The sequence below is a fragment of the Adiantum capillus-veneris genome, chromosome 28, assembly GCF_014529385.1.
Source record: "Adiantum capillus-veneris isolate H3 chromosome 28, ASM1452938v2, whole genome shotgun sequence".
NCBI classification, from domain to species: domain Eukaryota; kingdom Viridiplantae; phylum Streptophyta; class Polypodiopsida; order Polypodiales; family Pteridaceae; genus Adiantum; species Adiantum capillus-veneris.
The window spans coordinates 105,905,522-105,923,650 of NC_140958.1; the positions used below are offsets into that span (position 1 = coordinate 105,905,522).

Consider the following 18,129-nt stretch of genomic DNA (forward strand, 5'->3'; position numbering starts at 1 on the left):
ACACTTTTTTCCCTCTCTTTTTTTTCCCGTGCCTTGTATATATACCCATCTTTCTAGGGCTATCTAATCTTGTATTCGTACACCAAGTTATACCTTCTTTGTTGTGTGCTTTGAGCTTCTGCTCCATCTCCAAGTTGTGTGTCCATTCCTTGCAACCCTAACTCCAACAATGGGTATCTTAACAGGTTGCATCCTCCGAGCATAGTCGCTAGCATTGTCACTAGCCCCAGTTCACTTTCTTAGATTTTGGTGAGCTTTGGCAAGCGTCATCTAGTCGTTAATTTTGATTTGAGATCGTTTCCACTTTTAGAAGTATTGCATAGGTAATTTTGTCCTTTTGTATAGAATTTCTTTGATTGTAAATTTTGCATAACAAGTCTTTGATAGTCTACTGTGATTTGTGCTATATAGCACATGCACTCTCCCTTCACTTTCTACTAAATTTAGGCATTTTCTATATCAGGTTCAATCTTCCACTATGGCTAACAGCAATGATGTTTTTCAAGATGTTGTCAGTGGATGATAATTGGCCGGAGACAACTATCCATTGTGGGCTGACATGATGCAATATGTACTCGTTCCAAAGGGTGTATGGAAAATTGTTAACGGTTATGATGTACGCTTGGATTCCGTGGATATAGGCTCTTTGGAGGATGTTGCAGGTTCTATTAGTGCTATTTTACCTACAATTGAACAAGCTCGTTGGAATAGTAGAGATGTGCAAGCACATGCATTGATTGTGTTGTCTGTCAAGCACTCATTCATTTAGCCAAAATGCAAATAGGCTTGGGACATTCTAATGCAAAATAGGCTTGGGGTATTATAGCTGGCTTGTATGCAAGTCGCAATGAGGCAAAAACATCATTTCTGCGCAAATAGCTAGAATCAAAGGTCATGCATGAGGAAGATGAGATGGATATTTTTCTTTCTGACATCAAATATATCAATGAGCAACTCATTGTTGAAGGTGAATTCATTACCGACCATTCACTCATGCAGACTATCTTGGATGTGTTACCAGATTTGTAGCACAGGGCAATGACAATGTTGTTAAGTCTGCTAGGTTGGTCACTTTGTTGTTACAAGGGTTTATGTCAATAAAAAATAGGGCTAAACAACATGATGTTGATTAGGCTTTTATTACTACACAAAAAAGTAGTAGTAATAACAATACTGCTACTTCCAATATTCTTTCTTCATGTAGTAAACTATATGTGACAAATGCCCCCTATAACAACACTGCATTTGGTAAATATGTTGAAAGAGGAAAGAAAAAGTTGCATCACAACTATTTGCAAAGCTATTGATCCTCAGATAAAGCAATGTCCTAAGCTAAAGGCTAAAGAGCCACGTAAGAAAGAAAGTGGTTCTTCCTCAAATGTAGCCATTGTAGAATCCACAAATTTTGTTGTTGATGCAAAATGGTTTTTTAGTGTGCAGTGTCGGTATGACCCTTGTGTCCATTGTGCATGCATGATTGAAGCTATAGATACACATGCGTGGTATTTTAACAATGATGGTACAAAGCACATTACATCCCATTGTGACTTGGTCACTTCTCTCGATGTTGTCCCCAGTGGGAGTACTATCACTCGTGCCAACAATGTAGTTGAAGGAGTTGGAAAGATTATAATCACTATAGTTTATGGCAGTTCCTTCACACTTTTTGCTGTACTTTTTGTGCTTGAGATCAAGAAGAATCTGTTGTCTATATTTGCATTAGCAAGACTTGGTCTTGTTGTAAATTTTGTGGATGACGAATGCATTGTTCACGATCTTAGTTCAGGTGATACTATTGTGGCATCAGCTACCTTGTCGCATGAGCTATACAAGCTCAACTATCATGAGAAGTGTGTGAAAAACTTTGCAAAGGTAGTTACATATTCTAAATTTGTTTCATATATGAAAATATGGTATGCACGTTTTGGGCATCTAAATTTTGTCCGTTTAATTCGTTTTCAAAAATTTGATATGGTTCCCTCAATGCCCCCTTTGAAGAAACCATTCAAGCATGTTTGTGAAGGCTACATTCTGAGAAAAATGTAGCATTTTAGGTTTTCAAAAGATGGCACAATTCGGGCTACTTGCAAGTTGCAGCTTGATCACAGTGATGTTTGTGGCTTGATGCACACTCCTTTTTTGGTAATCATTTGTACATGACTTTCATGATGATCACTCACGACATGCATGGGTATATCCGCTTAAGGCCATTTCTAAAGTGTTTATGTGCTTCAAATAGTTTTTGCTATTGATTGAAAATGGATCTAATTTGATGCATTTTTTTCTAGTCGTGGGATAAAACACCAATGTATAGTATGTTATACAGCTCAACAAAATCGTGTTGCTCAGAGGAGTGTTACAACCCCCATTGTATTCATATCAGTTATTCATTGCCAAGGTTGGTTTGTTCAAGAGACTCTCTCTCTCTCTCTCTCTCTCTCTCTCTCTCTCTCTCTCTCTCTCTCTCTCTCTCTCTCTCTCTCTCTCTCTCTCTCTCTCGTGCACGCGCGCTTGCTTTCTCCCCTTGGTCTCTACGCTTCCGAGTTGTCGACTTTGACAGCATCGTGGCGCTATGCAAGTCGTTATGGGATACCTGCAAAATATGCATGTGCATTCTAGTAGAGATACATGATTTCGCACATTGCTAGAGCTTATACGACGGCATGCATGTACTTTGAGAGAGCCAATGGGTGTACGTGGAGAGAGTCTCTCACCTATCATTCTATATTCTACCAGGTCCTATAGTGGATCCACTTATCGGTACACTCGCTTTTAAGTGGGAGCTCATTGGGGTAAAGACCATATGCCTTACCACGGGCCACACACAGTGTCTGGCTGCCCACTTACTTTTCCCTATTCTTTATACATATACAAGAATCAGGAGCTTTCTTATTCTTCTACTTGAGAGGTTAGCTCCACCCACACATAATCTCCTTCTTCTCCTTCCCCTCTCTCGCATGCATGCATCCACACATGCACTCTTTCATCCCCCCACGCCCATCACCAGAATGCAAGCTTTTCACATGCCTCCTCTATCAAGAAGCAAAGACAATGTGCATATTGGAAATTCTAAATATATCAGTGATTGCCCAGCAACTAGGGGTATTAATGATTTTCCCTGTCGTGTACTCAAGATGTGTAATCCACTTTTTCATTCACAAAAGGTTGTGATAGTGGTGGAATTTTTTTATTTTTTACTTTTTTTTAAAATGGGGAGGGGCTTCGCCCAAGTTGATGTGGTAGAACCACCCCTTCTCCTTTGGAAAAATGGGTGTTTTCTATGGTGGAATCATGCATCTGTGTCCTTCTCTATCACCATCCTATCTAAACCAAGCCTAGAATCCCCCCGCTCTTCCCCTCCAAAAAACAAGGTGAACTTTCATGATGGCCTACTGTACCCATAATTTTTAGCTTAAGGAATAAACCAATGAGTGAGTGTGAGTGAGTGTGTCTGTTGTAGAGGGAGATAGAGATGAGATACCCCCTTGTCAATTAATTGTTGATCGTACTCATGGAGAGTGTCCACATATTCCACACAACATCCACATCTACAAGAGAGTGTAGGTTGATAAACCAATGAAGGATTATAATGTGTTCACAAGATATCAATTCACCATTAACAATAAAGTGCCACCCTTGGACCACCCAACTTTAAAACAACACAAGGATGGATCTCCACACCTTGTCTCAAAACAATTCTGCAAACATTCAGCCTCAATAAGCTAGCCTCTACAAATGGCTTGCTAATAGTGGGAATATGCTTGAGTGAGATGCACAAGCTCAACATGAAAGGCAACTTCACAAGGATTTCCAAACTACTTTCAACGTGCCCATGAAGAGTTGAGTAGCCAAGTCCCAATCTTCACTTACATAGCCATAGCAATCACAAAACCCATATTAAATTGCCATATATACTTACTTTTTCTTACAGCATGTGTTCTTTTATGCATTTGCTTTCCACACGGTCTTTGTGGCACCACTTTTTGATGCTCATTAGGATTCATCACTCACCTACATTACTACCTTGGTAGCCACTGTCAACTCCAATGTCACCTCTTGTTGGCAATGCCATTGAGGCTACAAATGTTTTGATTGCATAGCTCATCTACAACCCAAATCGTTACCACCTTCATAGTGCATATTAGCTGCCCTGAGCACCCATAGCACAAATGTATGCAATGTCTTTGACTACCTCTGATCATCACTTGTCATTGCCTTTGCTCAAAGCCCTCAATCAATCATACCATGCATCGACCATCCATGTTGAGTAAACTCAAGTAAGAAAAGAACTCCATCTTTACCACCTTTGAGGGCGCCTCTGAGGGGAAAGATGGTTGGGTGGGTTATGGCTTGATAGGCCTTTGTTCTGAATGTCCCTTACCTAAGTATCCAAGTAGGATACTTAAGTAAGTAAGTGACATTAGCTCCATTGAATTGTAATATTTGCATTCCAAAAAAAAATCCCCAACATAGTTGGTGAGTAAATTTGTGGATATGCCAATTTAATTGAGTACAACATCATAGGTCGGGGATGGATTCAATAATTGGAGTCATAATCATGTAGTAGAAGTGTCCCTTACTTGAAACTCAGTACATGTTGGTCCTCAATGTTGATGGCTTCAATCTCAATCTCAAAATTAGGCAACTATTCAAACTTGTTGCTCAAAGATTTCATACAAAATAGTAACTCAAAAGTAGTTTGATTGCCTTTTAACAATCCATATAACCGACTATTTGATTGACCAGCAAGATTTAAAATGTATCTTAAACTTTTTACGTTAAAGGATTGGAATAGCTCAAGGTAAGTAGAGGCTTCCACTTTCATAGATTAGCTTTTCCAATCTAGAAGAAAGTTGGTTGAGCAGCTGAATCTACATCTTGCCTAAAAACAATTTTGCCAAGACAAGGTCATAGAGCACTCCATTGTTATTTTGTGCACATCCACTCCTCAAGAGTACTTTAAACTTCAATTTTATCTCAGGCTGACACATCACCCATGTACCTAAAGCAACAAATTTCAAGGCTCCTACCTTCCTCCCTTCAAAGGACCAAAATAGACCTCACTCAAGCTTTACTTTCCAAGATCCCTAGCAAGAGTTAAGTCACCAATTAGCTTTTTGTTATCTAGAAAGATAGCCTCTCACTTGCAGCTCATAATTACCAATTGGAGCATATTACTTGGGATGGGACATCTCATTCATTTTTCAAGACCCACTTCATACACACATAGAAAAGGGTTATTAGTTCAATGTATATTTCACATGCATGACTATTGAAAATTACCAAGTTTGAGGGGTTCAACTATAAGATATTTTCTCTATAACATGCATTCAAAGGGTATTTATGATTCCCCATATTTTAATGCTATGAGTGCTACCCCTAATTGATGGAGAAAATCTCAACGACGAGGTTTGGTGATGGTTTTCGAGCCTTAAATCTATGAATGGAAATATGACCCAAGAAGCTACACAAATGTAAGCTATGGTGGTCTTATTCTTCTCCCATTCTTGGGAAACAGCTTTGAGAGTATCACCATGCAATCTTTGCAAGCTCAACACTCCCACTATCTTGCCTACTTAACTTGGAACTCTATGCAATGTTCATTCCTTTAATGTAGTGCAGCTTACTATCCTGTAAGCCCAATACAAGTCCACTCTATTCAAGCAAAAAGAGATGTAGCTTCTCTTTTAGTGCAAGAGGGGTCAATGTGTGTGCAGAAGTTGAATCCTACAATGTTGCTCTCCACTATACTCCTAAAGTAATGCACACCCTAATTAGAAAAAATAAACTAATGGAACCACAAATTGCTTAAGCACACAAGATAAGCAATAATCATTGATTAGCTAGTTCAAAATGCATTGCAACAATGAAAAAAGAGTAAACGTTAGTTCTACTAATGAAAGTTCAACCACAATGCATGAGGGAGCATGTGGGAGTGAAGAAATGCAAGTAGAATAGAGCTCATCAGAGGGTGTGGATGCTATGGAGCTCCTTGGTTTTCATAGAGCTCTCAAGCTCAAAATGTGACCAGATATAAACTCTAGAACCCTAAAATGACTTAAAGGATATTTTCATAGTGAGTTTAAAAAACTAGGTTCAATCGAGCAAAAACATTGCAAAATAATCTAGCTCCCTATGTTAGGGCTTTGTAAGCATTGGAAAACGAAACAAAAAAATCCCCAAGCTTCTTGATCCTTTCTTAAGACTTCTTGATCCAAAGAAAAAAGGTTTTAATACATGTAATAGCAATTAATGGGGTTTAACCACTTTAGACAAAATAATGGCTTTTGAGAAAATAATATGGACAAAATGATGACCCTTATTTGACATGTTTTTCCTCTTGGAGTCCATTTTTCTCTAGTTCTTCTTCTCTCTATTACTTCCTAGCACTTTAGTGGCTTAGAAGTAGCTTTGACATTCATACTCATTTCCTGTGCAGTTTTAAACTCATAGTGGTACCAATCAATTTGCAGATACTATGGCAATGTCTTTTGTGCCTCTCTCTATGGAGCCTATGAAAATTTTTCTATTGTATACTTTATATACCACTTTCCCTTTTTCACACATTCTCTCAATAGTGTTAAGCCCCCTGCTACTTTTGCTTATATGCCAATTTTATTCAATCCAATCTCTCAATATCCCAATTTTAAAATAAGAACATGTGTGATTAGGTCTCCCCAATGTCATAAAAATAATCCTTTCAAAACATATTAAGTGTATAAGTGAAGGGTGAGTTTAGGAAATGAAAAGACAGAGGAAGGTGGAAAGTCAAAAGACATATGAAGGTGGAAAGTCAAAAGACCTTTTGTGTCCATATAAAGAGGTGTTTTTCTTCTCCTTCATTTTTCCTTTAGCATTTTCTTCTCTTCTCTTTAGCGTTTTCCTTGCTCTCTCTCTCTCTCTCTCTCTCTCTCTCTCTCTCTCTCTCTCTCTCCCCAATCTCAAAAAAATAAAAATTCTTTCAAAACATATTAAGTGTATATGTGAAGGGTGAGTTTAGGAAATGAAACGACAGATGAAGGTGGAAAGTCAAAAGACCTTTTGTGTCTATATAAAGAGGTGTTTTTCTTCTCCTTCATTTTTTCTTTAGCATTTTCTTCTCTTTTCTTTAGTGTTTTCCTCTCTCTCTCTCTCTCTCTCTCTCTCTCTCTCTCTCTCGTATTGTTGTATCCGTCCTTCCCAGGTAATACTGTTGCAAATCTACGTGCTTCGTTATTGCCCGATGTTACGTTGTATAGATTAGCGCATTGTTTTTCTTGTGAGTGTATAATTGAGTGTCTCAAAATATTTTTTATGTTGGTCATTCCAATTAAAAGATGTGTTCTTTTTCAAAAAAGTTGTGAGTGGTAAAGCCAAGTATGAAAAATTTTGAATGAATTTTCATAATAACTACACAAAACAAGACAAGAACAAATCTCAAGAATAGATTGAGATTTAGGCCATTCTTTGATGCATTGAGTTTTCTTAGGATCCATACGAATTCCTTCTCGCTAGAGACATTGTGACCTAAATATTCAATTTTAATTTTGAAGAATGAGCTTTTCTCAAGATTCAGATAAAGTTGGTTTATGTGCAATAATTTAAACACCAAATCCAATTGTACATAATGCTCTTTTTCATTCTTACTAAAAAATAAAATGATATCAAAGAAAACCACAACATAATCTTGATGCTTCAAAAAGATGTGATTCATCATGCGTGAAAATGTAGCAGTTGCATTTGTTAAACCAAAAAGCATGACAATGGATTCATAAGGACCAGAGTGTGTTTAAATTATAGTTTTATGAATATCACTTTTCATCATAAACACTTGATGATATCAAAATTTAAGGTCTATCTTACTAAAAATGGATGCTCCACTTAACTTATCAAGTAAGTCGTCAACGGAAGGAATATGAAAATGATTCCTTATCATGATTCAATTAAGTGCTTTATAGTCGATGCACAAGCAATAAGTGTCATTTTTCTTTTTGACTAAGAGAATTGATGCACCCAAAGGTGAACTACTTGGTTTAATTAAACCACGATGTAGCAATTCTTGATATTGAATTTCTCTTTGTTCGATTTGATTTTGATGATATGGAACTCCATAAGGTGGTGCACTATTTGGAATCAATTGTATTGTGTGGTCTTTCACCCTAAAAGGAGGTAATCTTGAAGGTAAATCTTCATTAAAAAGTATATATATATTTTATCAAAAAGTTCTTTTAAGAAGGAGACAATTGGTTTTCGTGTGTTTCAATTTCATTGATTAGAACCAAAAATTGTTTGTTATCTTTTTGAGCTAACCTTATAGCTCGAGTGTGACTAAGAAGGGTTTCTAGTTCACTACATGTGACAATGAGTGCATGCTTATCATAGTCGATCTTTGGATTAAAAGGACGCCTTCAAAACATACCTAAAATTAAATCCATGTTTTGCAATGGTGCTACTAGAAAAATTCGTGATTCAATGAAGTCTCCTAATTGATATTGCAAATCTTTTATCTTATACACAAAATTTATTTTGGTTCCTTGGAAAGCCGCTTTTATAATTCGTGGGAGTCATAAGAAATTTTAACTTTTTTGCAATACGTATATAAATGACATCACGTATTCTATCGTCATCATGTAATAACTTAAAATCATCATCACCAATCTTAACTTGCATATATAAAAGACTATGTAGCTAAGAAGTAGGAGAGCCTATGTGATCTTGGTAGTCTAAGTTACCTTGAGGTTCTTGATTGATATCTTCAAAAGTGTAGGCAAACATGATGGTCATTATCATCTTCAATCTCCTCAATAAAGTGTGAGGAAGGTACTGACTTGTTAGATGTGTGTCCTATCTTATGGTAAGTGTAACAAGCACAATCTTCACATCAAGTTTTCCATTATTCTTGTTGTCGTTATTGTTGTTGTTGTGAGTATGTGGACCCTTGTTCAATGACTTCAAGAGAAAAAAATATGAAAGTTTACATGCATTACTTAAACCATTGTTATTTAACTTTCTTTGCCCGAAACCATTTCAATTGGAATTGCTTGGTTGTGCGTCAATATTGATTGTAATGTTGCACCCATTATTGTCCATTGGTGTCATTGGTCCTTGTTTCAAGATGAATAAGATTTGTATGTTGCGGTGGTAAAAGAGAAGAATAAATATTTTTTATTGGGGTTCCTTTTGGAGTTGTACCTTTACCTTTTGCAGCTTCAACATCCTAAGCTAAAGAAATAGCTCTTTCCAATGTAAGTGTACAAAATTTTTTGACATCAATACGCAAAGTATACGCCAAGCCGGCAATATATTTTCGTTTGAAAGTAGAACGACAAATTTTTTCTACATTTTGAAAAGCAAGTAAAATGTACCAAAATGTGTCTGTGGATTATGTGATAGTATTATATGTCCTAAATTGAAGAGTATACCATGTATGAATAGCTATCTCTTTGTATTGAGAAGGAAGCAAGTATACGCCAAGCCGGCAATATATTTTCGTTTGAAAGTAGAACGACAAATTTTTTCTACATTTTGAAAAGCAAGTAAAATGTACCAAAATGTGTCTGTGATTTATGTGACAGTATTATATGTCCTAAATTGAAGAGTATACCATGTATGAATAGCTATCTCTTTGTATTGAGAAGGAAGAAAGCATTTCATTATCATTATTTGAAATTTCTTCCAAGTTCGTAGTTGTTTGTGTCATTTAGAGTCACATTCCACCAAAGAGAAGGATGTTTTGTCATTTGGTTTTCTACACACTTGATTTTGTCTCGTTTGTTGAACTTTTCTCCTTGAAAGTAGTCATCTAAGGATGATAACCAAGAGAGAAGCATACATGCATCCTTTCTGCCATCGTACTTTATAAAAGTAAATGCCTTGTAAGAGATCTTGTTTTGTTTTGTCTTGGCTTGAGCATCCAAAGTAGGCTTAATCACTTTGATAACCCACTTGTCTTCATTGTCATCTTCATGATTGCGCTCGTGAGAACTCTGCTTTTGTAAATTCTCAAGGAGAGTATGTGTAGTGCATTCCTCTTCAAACTCTTCAAAAAGAACATTAATCTTATGATACATAACAAGAGAATCTTGGGTGGTCATAGTTGGTTAACTCAAACAATGAAAAAGTGAAAATATAGATGTAAATCTAAAATGTATATGCAAGAGTTAAACTCCAAAAAGAAAAAAAGAACACAAGAAAATGAATAAGATGATATATGTGTTGAACGAGCCAAAAACTTTCTAAGAAGACCTCTAGTGAATATACAAACTTTTGAACAATCCAAAATAGTGGATAGAAGTAGTTGAGAGAGCGTCTTCTTGTTTTGTTGATGATTGTAGGCACTTGGATTGATTTTAAGGCTGATTTTCAACACTTGTGATTGTCCCTTGAGAATGTAACTAATGTATGAATTGCCTTTGTTACTTTTCTTTGTTTGCATCATTTTCTTTGAAGTAGGTTGCTCGTAGTAGTTATGATTAAACTATTGAGATGGGGAAGCTTGTTATTCTTGCATCTTTAGCGAGGAGAGAGCCTTCCAAAAGTAATCTTCTTGAGAGGCTTCATGCCTACACACTATCGGGAGCATTTTCAAAGCTCTAATACCATTGTTGGCTTCTTGATATCTTCCCAACACTTTCAACATAAATTAAATTCATTAAATCAAATTAAATTCAGCAAAACAATTGATTGAATATTTGTTACATACAAAGAGAACAACATAAACAAGTCAAAACACAAGACACCATATTGGGTATCAACCATTCCCCTCAATACAATATAATTGAGTATTTTCCTTCCACCTCTTTATTCATCTCATGGAGCATGAATTACAGCTACATATGTAAAAGATAAGAGAGGACGAGGTACGCAATCAAGAGATTGTATGCCATGATTAAGAGAGAAAATTAGCATAAAAGAGAGCAAGAGTGTATCTTTTGCAGCTTTGCTTTGATGGAGGTTTTGATGGCTCCATTGGCTTCAAAAGGGGAAGTAGAGGTTTGGAGAGAGTCACAGAGGGAGTTTTTTTGGATATTGCTCCACTAACCAAATCTAGCAATAAAGGCGCTCACTATGAAAGCTTGCTTCAAAAAGCTCGCTCCAAATAGAGCTTTTCAAGCAAGCTTCTTGAGCAAGCATTTTTTTCTCTCCCTCTCTCTCTCTGTCTCTCCCCATTTACCCCCTCTCTCTATCTCCTCTCTCTCACTCCCCTTTTGTCTCCCTCTACTTCTCCCTATCTCTATTTCTCTCTCTATCTCTCCCACTACTTTAATCTCTCTCTCTCTCTCTCTCTCTCTCTCTCTCTCTCTCTCTCTCTCTCTCTATATATATATATATATATATATATATATATATATATATATATATATATATATATATATATATATATATATATGTGTGTGTGTGTGTGTGTGTGTGTGTGTGTGTGTGTGTGACTCCTCACTGCCTTCGACGGCGGTGCTACTACGGAAGAAAATAACCTATTTAAAGCTGAATAGGAGATCATTAGAAATCTTCTATGCTTTTGTAAACAAACCACACTTGGTGTTACACACCATTTATTCTCAAGAAACACCCATACCAACCTCCCATAGCTAGTCGCATCCAAAGAGAAGCCCTCATTTTGCTCATCTTAAAACGTCCCATAGCTTCCTCACCCTTTTGGTACTCGGTATGCACTATAATAAGCCCAAGCCAAGAGATGATCGATGAATAGGATGAAAATCAAGAACTTACTATTCTTTAATAAATACTACACATTTGGAAGAGCGAGTTTTCTAAGGGAGCAACCAATATTACATTCACAATCAAGAAAGTTTCAACTATTTCTTGTATAAATATCTAATCAATTTTTGCGACATTGTCAATCGACAAACAAACTATACTTTTCAATTATTCCATGTCCCCTCTTCTTGCTTGAAAGTATCCAAGTATCCTTAATATCGATCATAGCAAGGGATGGTGCAAACACATTCTCTCTCTCTCTCTCTCTCTCTCTCTCTCTCTCTCTCTCTCTCTCTCTCTCTCTCTCTCTCTCTCTCTCTCTCTCTCTCTCTCTCCCCCCCCCCACATAAAAGCTGAATTTTGACACTTTTACTCCTCAAGGCACAACCCTTGCTCTCTGAAGTGGTGAGAAACATTATGATGTTGATGGTGGTATACACAGTGTGTGCATACTCATAAATACTTCGCGCTCCAAAATAAAAAATCATAGTAACAAAAAGCACACATACAGACACTTTGAGGAAAAAAGCCAATAAGAAAGAGAGAGTTAGAGAACTCTAATATAATCCATTCAATATAATGTGCATCTCAATTCATTACGCACAAAACCCATGAAGCATCTAGCTATATATGTCAAGAGAAAAGGACATTATTTCCATTTACATGTTAATTAGATGATAATAGAAAGACATGGAGAGAAGAGGACAACTCGCTCAAAATTGTGGCTAGACCAACAACAACTAATTGCAATCATCAGCGGCAATGCATGGCAACAACGCAACCGCATGCCTCCACCGTAGGGTGCCACACTTGCCAATAATGGACCCCCACGGGGGTAGCAACACTCTCTTCCTCTTTAGCCATGGCGAGAGCACACGGTCACAACAACACAACCAACCACACATGTAGCAGTAGCTCAGCTAGGGCTCTCTATGGCATTGGTCAAGATTTGGAATCAGCACGCATAGCATAGAGGAGCCGCTCGTCTAGTTTATAACTTTGGTCGTACAAAGGGCATCACCCACACCTTTGATCATCAACAACAAACTCATTTGATACTTAGACATCAATCACAGTACAAGATACACACTCCAATAGGTCGATATCGGCCAAGAGCAGTGTTTCAGTGTTTGAAGATGACAAAATTGTTGTGACTATCGATGGGCGACCGTATAAGCAACCCTCAAAAAAGGGGGTGGCACAGGGGTAGCAACAATCAACAAAAGTTGGCACTAGGGCCGGGTTCAACCTCTGCTAGGCATGGGTGCACGTTTTGGGATGCCATGCATACCTGTCAGCCTCACCCAGTCTCCCGTGTCGTACCTACATTTCTAGGCATGCATACCTTCATTTTACCTTTGCCCCCCTCCCTTTACCTATAACCCCCCTGGTATTCTCTCCACTTCCTCCCCTCACCTCTGCAACCCCACCAACAACTTTCATTAGCGGCATCTTCAACCTCTCTCTCTCTCTCTCTCTCTCTCTCTCTCTCTCTCTCTCTCTCTCTCTCTCTCTCTCTCTCTCTCTCTCTCTCTCTCTCTCTCTCTGTGTGTGTGTGTGTGTGTGTGTGTGTGTGTGTGTGTGTGTGTGTGTGTCTTTATGACCTTTGTTTTTCTAATTTGTGGAACTGCTTTTGGGTACACGAGCTAGTTGGAGATACTCTTACCAATGGCAATAGAACATTGCTATGGGAATATTACAATCATAGCACAAGAGGGAAGTTATTCTATTCCCATACTAACTTTGAGTGACCTATGTTCTTCTAATGTGTGGAACTTCTTTAGGTACATGAGCTAGTTGGAGATGCTCTTACCAATGGCAATTGAATATTGCTTTGGGAAAATACACACACACACACACACACACACATAGAAATGAAATGTCATATTAACGTCTTCAAAAGACCAAAGTGACCTATGAGACCAGAAAGTTACAATGTCGTGGATTTGATACAAATTCAGAGCAACAAAAATGACAAAATAAAATACTATGGAATCCTAAACCGCTAGCTGTGAGCTAAGCAGCTATGTGGGATGGATAAATCACAAAAGATCCAGCATCAGTCGCGCTGGCGGATCTCATCAATCTCCTCCATGGTCAATAGCCTGACCGGGCGTCGTGCATGTCGGGCCAAAGTGATCCGAATCCTCTAATGCAGCCTCCGTCGATGCTGTGTAGTCCTCCACAGTCGTGCTCTAGAGAGAGAGAGAGAGAGAGAGAGAGAGAGAGAGAGAGAGAGAGAGAGAGAGAGAGAGAGAGAGAGAGAGAGAGAGAGAGAGAGAGAGAGAGAGAGAGGAAGAGAAGTGAGAGGGATTGTGTGTGTGTGTGTGTGTGTGTGTGTGTGTGTGTGTGTGTGAGAGAGAGAGAGAGAGAGAGAGAGAGAGAGAGAGAGAGAGAGAGAGGAAGAGAGAGTGAGAGGGATTGTGTGTGTGTGTGTGTGTGTGTGTGTGTGTGTGTGTGTGTGTGTGTGTGTGTGTGTGTGTGTGTGAGAGAGAGAGAGAGAGAGAGAGAGAGAGAGAGAGAGAGAGAGGGAGAGACTCAATGTTGCAATCCCGTGACATGAGGTGTTGACCTCATGTTTAGAAGGCAAGAGAGATGTTGACGTCTCTGGAGTCCTTGAAACTGCCATCCCTTCCAAGCCCTGCGCTTGCCGTCTTCTCTAAGCTTGGCATCACTTTAGTGAAAGACTTTTTAGTGTATGACATATACAACATGGTTTCTCGGGTCAAAGAGCAATGAGACATGGAGTATCATAGTAGAGCTTTAAATTTTGTTATGTTCTAGAGAGTAGACGATGTTTTCTCATTATTGGAATTGCTTCAGCAGATGGACAAAACCTTTTGTGTTGGAGTGTAGGAAGTGAAGGAGTTTGGCTTAGGGATACAAAACTCAATTGTGCTAGATTCCATATCTTTTGTGGTCTCTCCTATTTTTGATAGTAGTTATGGAAGGTCATGCTTTGATGATGAAATGTGGATAAATGTGAAAGAGAGATGCAAGTGAAAACAACCTTTGCATTCTGGTTTATGAATCATATGGGGTAACAGGGGAAAATAGGATAGCAAAGCCAGCTCTTGGAGAAAGCTGGAAGGTGGTTCCAAATATTTGCTTGTAGATATCTAGAGAGGCAAAGAGTGATCTCTGTTGCATATCCTTGACAAAGCACAAGTCCATGAGTTGCAACAAGCAAGCTTTTTCCGATTTACCTCAGTAGGAATGGAGTCACCGTGAGTACGCTTATTGTATGATCTTTGCCTTGGAGAATGATGCATGTAACATAGACAAAATGGTTCTTCATGTTTACATTACAAAATCTGTAATAGTCGTCCCTTTGACAACTTTACCTTTGGCAGTGCTAGTGGTAAAGTGAAAAGGCGGCCTACATGTAGAAAACCATCAAAAGAAGGTAATTCTATTTCAAAAAAAGGGTTATTGTAGGAAGGTTAGGAGGGCACAAGAGGGAAGCTATTCTATTCCCATACTAACTTTGAGTGACCTTTGTTTTTTTAATTTGCGGAACTACTTTTGGGTACACGAGCTAGTTGGAGATGCTCTTACCAATGGCAATGGAATATTTCTTTGGAAATACCTATGTTTTACTAATTTGTGGAATTGCTTTTGGGTACATGAGCTAGTTCAAGATGCTCTTACCATTCGCAATGGAATTTTGCTTTGGGAAAATACCCCCCGAGAGAGAGAGAGAGAGAGAGAGAGAGAGAGAGAGAGAGAGAGAGAGAGAGAGAGAGAGAGAGAGAGAGAGAGAGAGAGAGAGAGAGAGAGAGAGCGACAAAAGGGGAGTGAAAGAGAGGAGAGAGGGAGAGGGAAAAAATTTCGCTCCAGAAGCTCGCTGAATAAGCTCTGTTTGGAGCAAGCTTTCAGAGTGAGCTTTTTTACTAGATTTGGTTAGTAGAGAGAGAGAGAGAGAGAGAGAGAGAGAGAGAGAGAGAGAGAGAGAGAGAGAGAGAGAGAAAGGATGCTCTTACCAATGGCAATGGAATATTGCTTTGGGAATACCTACGTTTTTCGAATTTGTGGAACTGCTTTTGGGTACATGAGCTAGTTTGAGATGCTCTTAACAATGGCAATGGAATTTTGCTTTGGGAAAATACCCACAGAGAGAGAGAGAGAGAGAGAGAGAGAGAGAGAGAGAGAGAGAGAGAGAGAGAGAGAGAGAGAGAGAGAGAGAGAGAGAGAGAGAGAGAGGAGAGGGAGAGGGAGAGGAAAAAAAAACTCGCTCCAGAAGCTCGCTGAAAAAGCTCTATTTGGAGCAAGCTTTCAAAGTGAGCTTTTTTACTAGATTCGGTTAGTAGAGCAATAGTGAGGGAGAGGGAATGGAAGAGAGTAGGTATTCAGACAATTTTATCCTTTAAAAATCCATTTTGAACCATGGAAAATGACAACCAATATTTGCAAGCACCCATTTGAGATTAATCCCAGCATTTTGATTACAATAGATGTCGTGATAATGAGAAAAAAGTAGGGTTTTCAATACGCAATCTTGCTACATGGAGGATCCATGGTTGCCATGCATGTGTATTAGACAAAGGAGTATCCTATTACCTGCCACCATCACCCACAAAAAAACAAGACATTGTTAGTCCATTAGGTGCAAGGCAGGTGTCATAAGATGCTCCTACATGTTATAGATGTCTATCTAATGCACAAAGCAAGAAAACTATAGACTCACAAAACCTGATTAGAAGAGGCCATTTTAAGGACTGAGTGTGGGGTGTGATGTTTTTGCAGCAAGTAGTAATATTCTTCTCCCTAGGTGCAAATGTCTTGGAAAAAGGTCACCTTATATATGTGCTCACTCCTTTTGTTTCTCTCCAAGAGAAAGCGTCAGATGGGAGGAGTGGGGTATTTCTTTTCCCATTTGGAAGGGTAGTGGTCAGTTATGGGTATTATTAAAGTGAGTGTGTATGTGGAGAAGTGAAGGCACCAAAGTTGCCCTCTCTACTTCTTTTTGTTTTTTGGAAGGTGTCATATATAGCTTATGTGTATATGTGGGAGGCCTTCCATGAGGGGGGGGGGGGGGGGGGGGGGTTTGCTAAGAAATCCATCCGATGTAAGAGGTGCTTCCCTTGGGTTAAAGGGGAAAGAGAGAGAGGGAGAGAGAGAGGCCGACCTCCACCCACACTCGGAGGAGTGTTTAATCCCTCTTTAGAGGGCACTAGGCCCCCTAAGGAGGCCTAGTTCCCTCCAACTTTTAGGTGTTCCAAGACATCACTTAGTAGCTTGTATGGGAGGAAGTTGCATATCCCTGCAAACGGTTTCTAATTAGTCTCCAAAGCTTAGCTTTTTCAAACCCGTTATGGCAAAAAGCTTGGACAAGTGCTCGGATGTCCCGTGCAGCATTTAATGGATAGGTGTTGCGAAAGAGGATTGGTTTTAGCTGTGAAAGTATGGCCTTATGAGCCCAATCCGAGGGCCAAGTACTAGATCGTTGAATATATTTGATGGGTTGGCAATGGAACTTTTCCTCCTTTCTATTGAGATGCTTAATTAGTTTCCCCCTTATCAATCGATAATTGAAGATTAAGGAATTTTTCATTTGTGCCAATCTCTCTTTCAATGGAGAGGCGAATAGGACAAATAGTTTGGTTTTTAATGAAGTATAGGGGGTCCATTGAGTCAATAATGAGAATGTCATCGAAGTACCGAAAAGGTGACCCCAACTTCTGGAGTTGGTTGGGAGATTTAAGGATCCCCGCAAAGAAGTCAAATTCCAACGTAGGGGGGAGCAAGCAAGCCCCATGGGGATCCCATTTTTTTGGCGTTATACCAATCCTTGGTTTTGTATGTACATGTTATTGATGAGCTAAGAATTGATCTCCAATATTTGGTGTAAGGTGAATGATAATCCCAATTTATATGGGTGTGAAGACCATGTTCCTTTTGTGCACTGGGTGGGGAATCTTTTGGAAGAGATGTATGGTTGTTGAGCCAAAAAAGTAACTTGTATGAGTTTAGTTATGTGGTGGATTAATCCATGTACCCTGAGGTGGGGGATATTTTCGTAGCACCTCTTCACGTCCCCTGAATAGAGGGTGGTAGCATGCTTTTGCCGATTCAAGGCACATTCATAAATCGAGTCCACAATCCACCATGATTGGATGTGGAGATTATGGCATAATAAGGTTTTTTGGTTTAAGATTTTATCCCTTTGTTTGAGATGTGCTATACATGTTTTTAAGAAGCATGCCATTAGGAGGGAAATCTCTGTATAGCAGCATGTAGAGCCACATGTTAACCATTGGAATGAGTTTTTATGGCTTTTATACGAGGCGGTTAAAAAGGGGAGATCATTATTGCTCAAAGGTACAATGGGATCGAGGAATGAGCGAATTTGAGCTAGTGTATCCTTGATGTTTTGAGCATACAGTGTAAAGTCCTTACCCCGTAATCTCTTGTTAGCCTCATTAACAATGA

The 18,129-nt window shown here is 38.8% G+C and overlaps 1 pseudogene; it reads left to right on the forward strand.

The window, feature by feature from the left end:
* Window positions 1-14,395: 14,395 nt before the first annotated feature.
* Window positions 14,396-14,928, forward strand: LOC147421026 (DNA repair protein RAD51 homolog 4-like; annotated as a pseudogene).
* The last annotated feature ends 3,201 nt before the right edge of the window (window positions 14,929-18,129 follow it).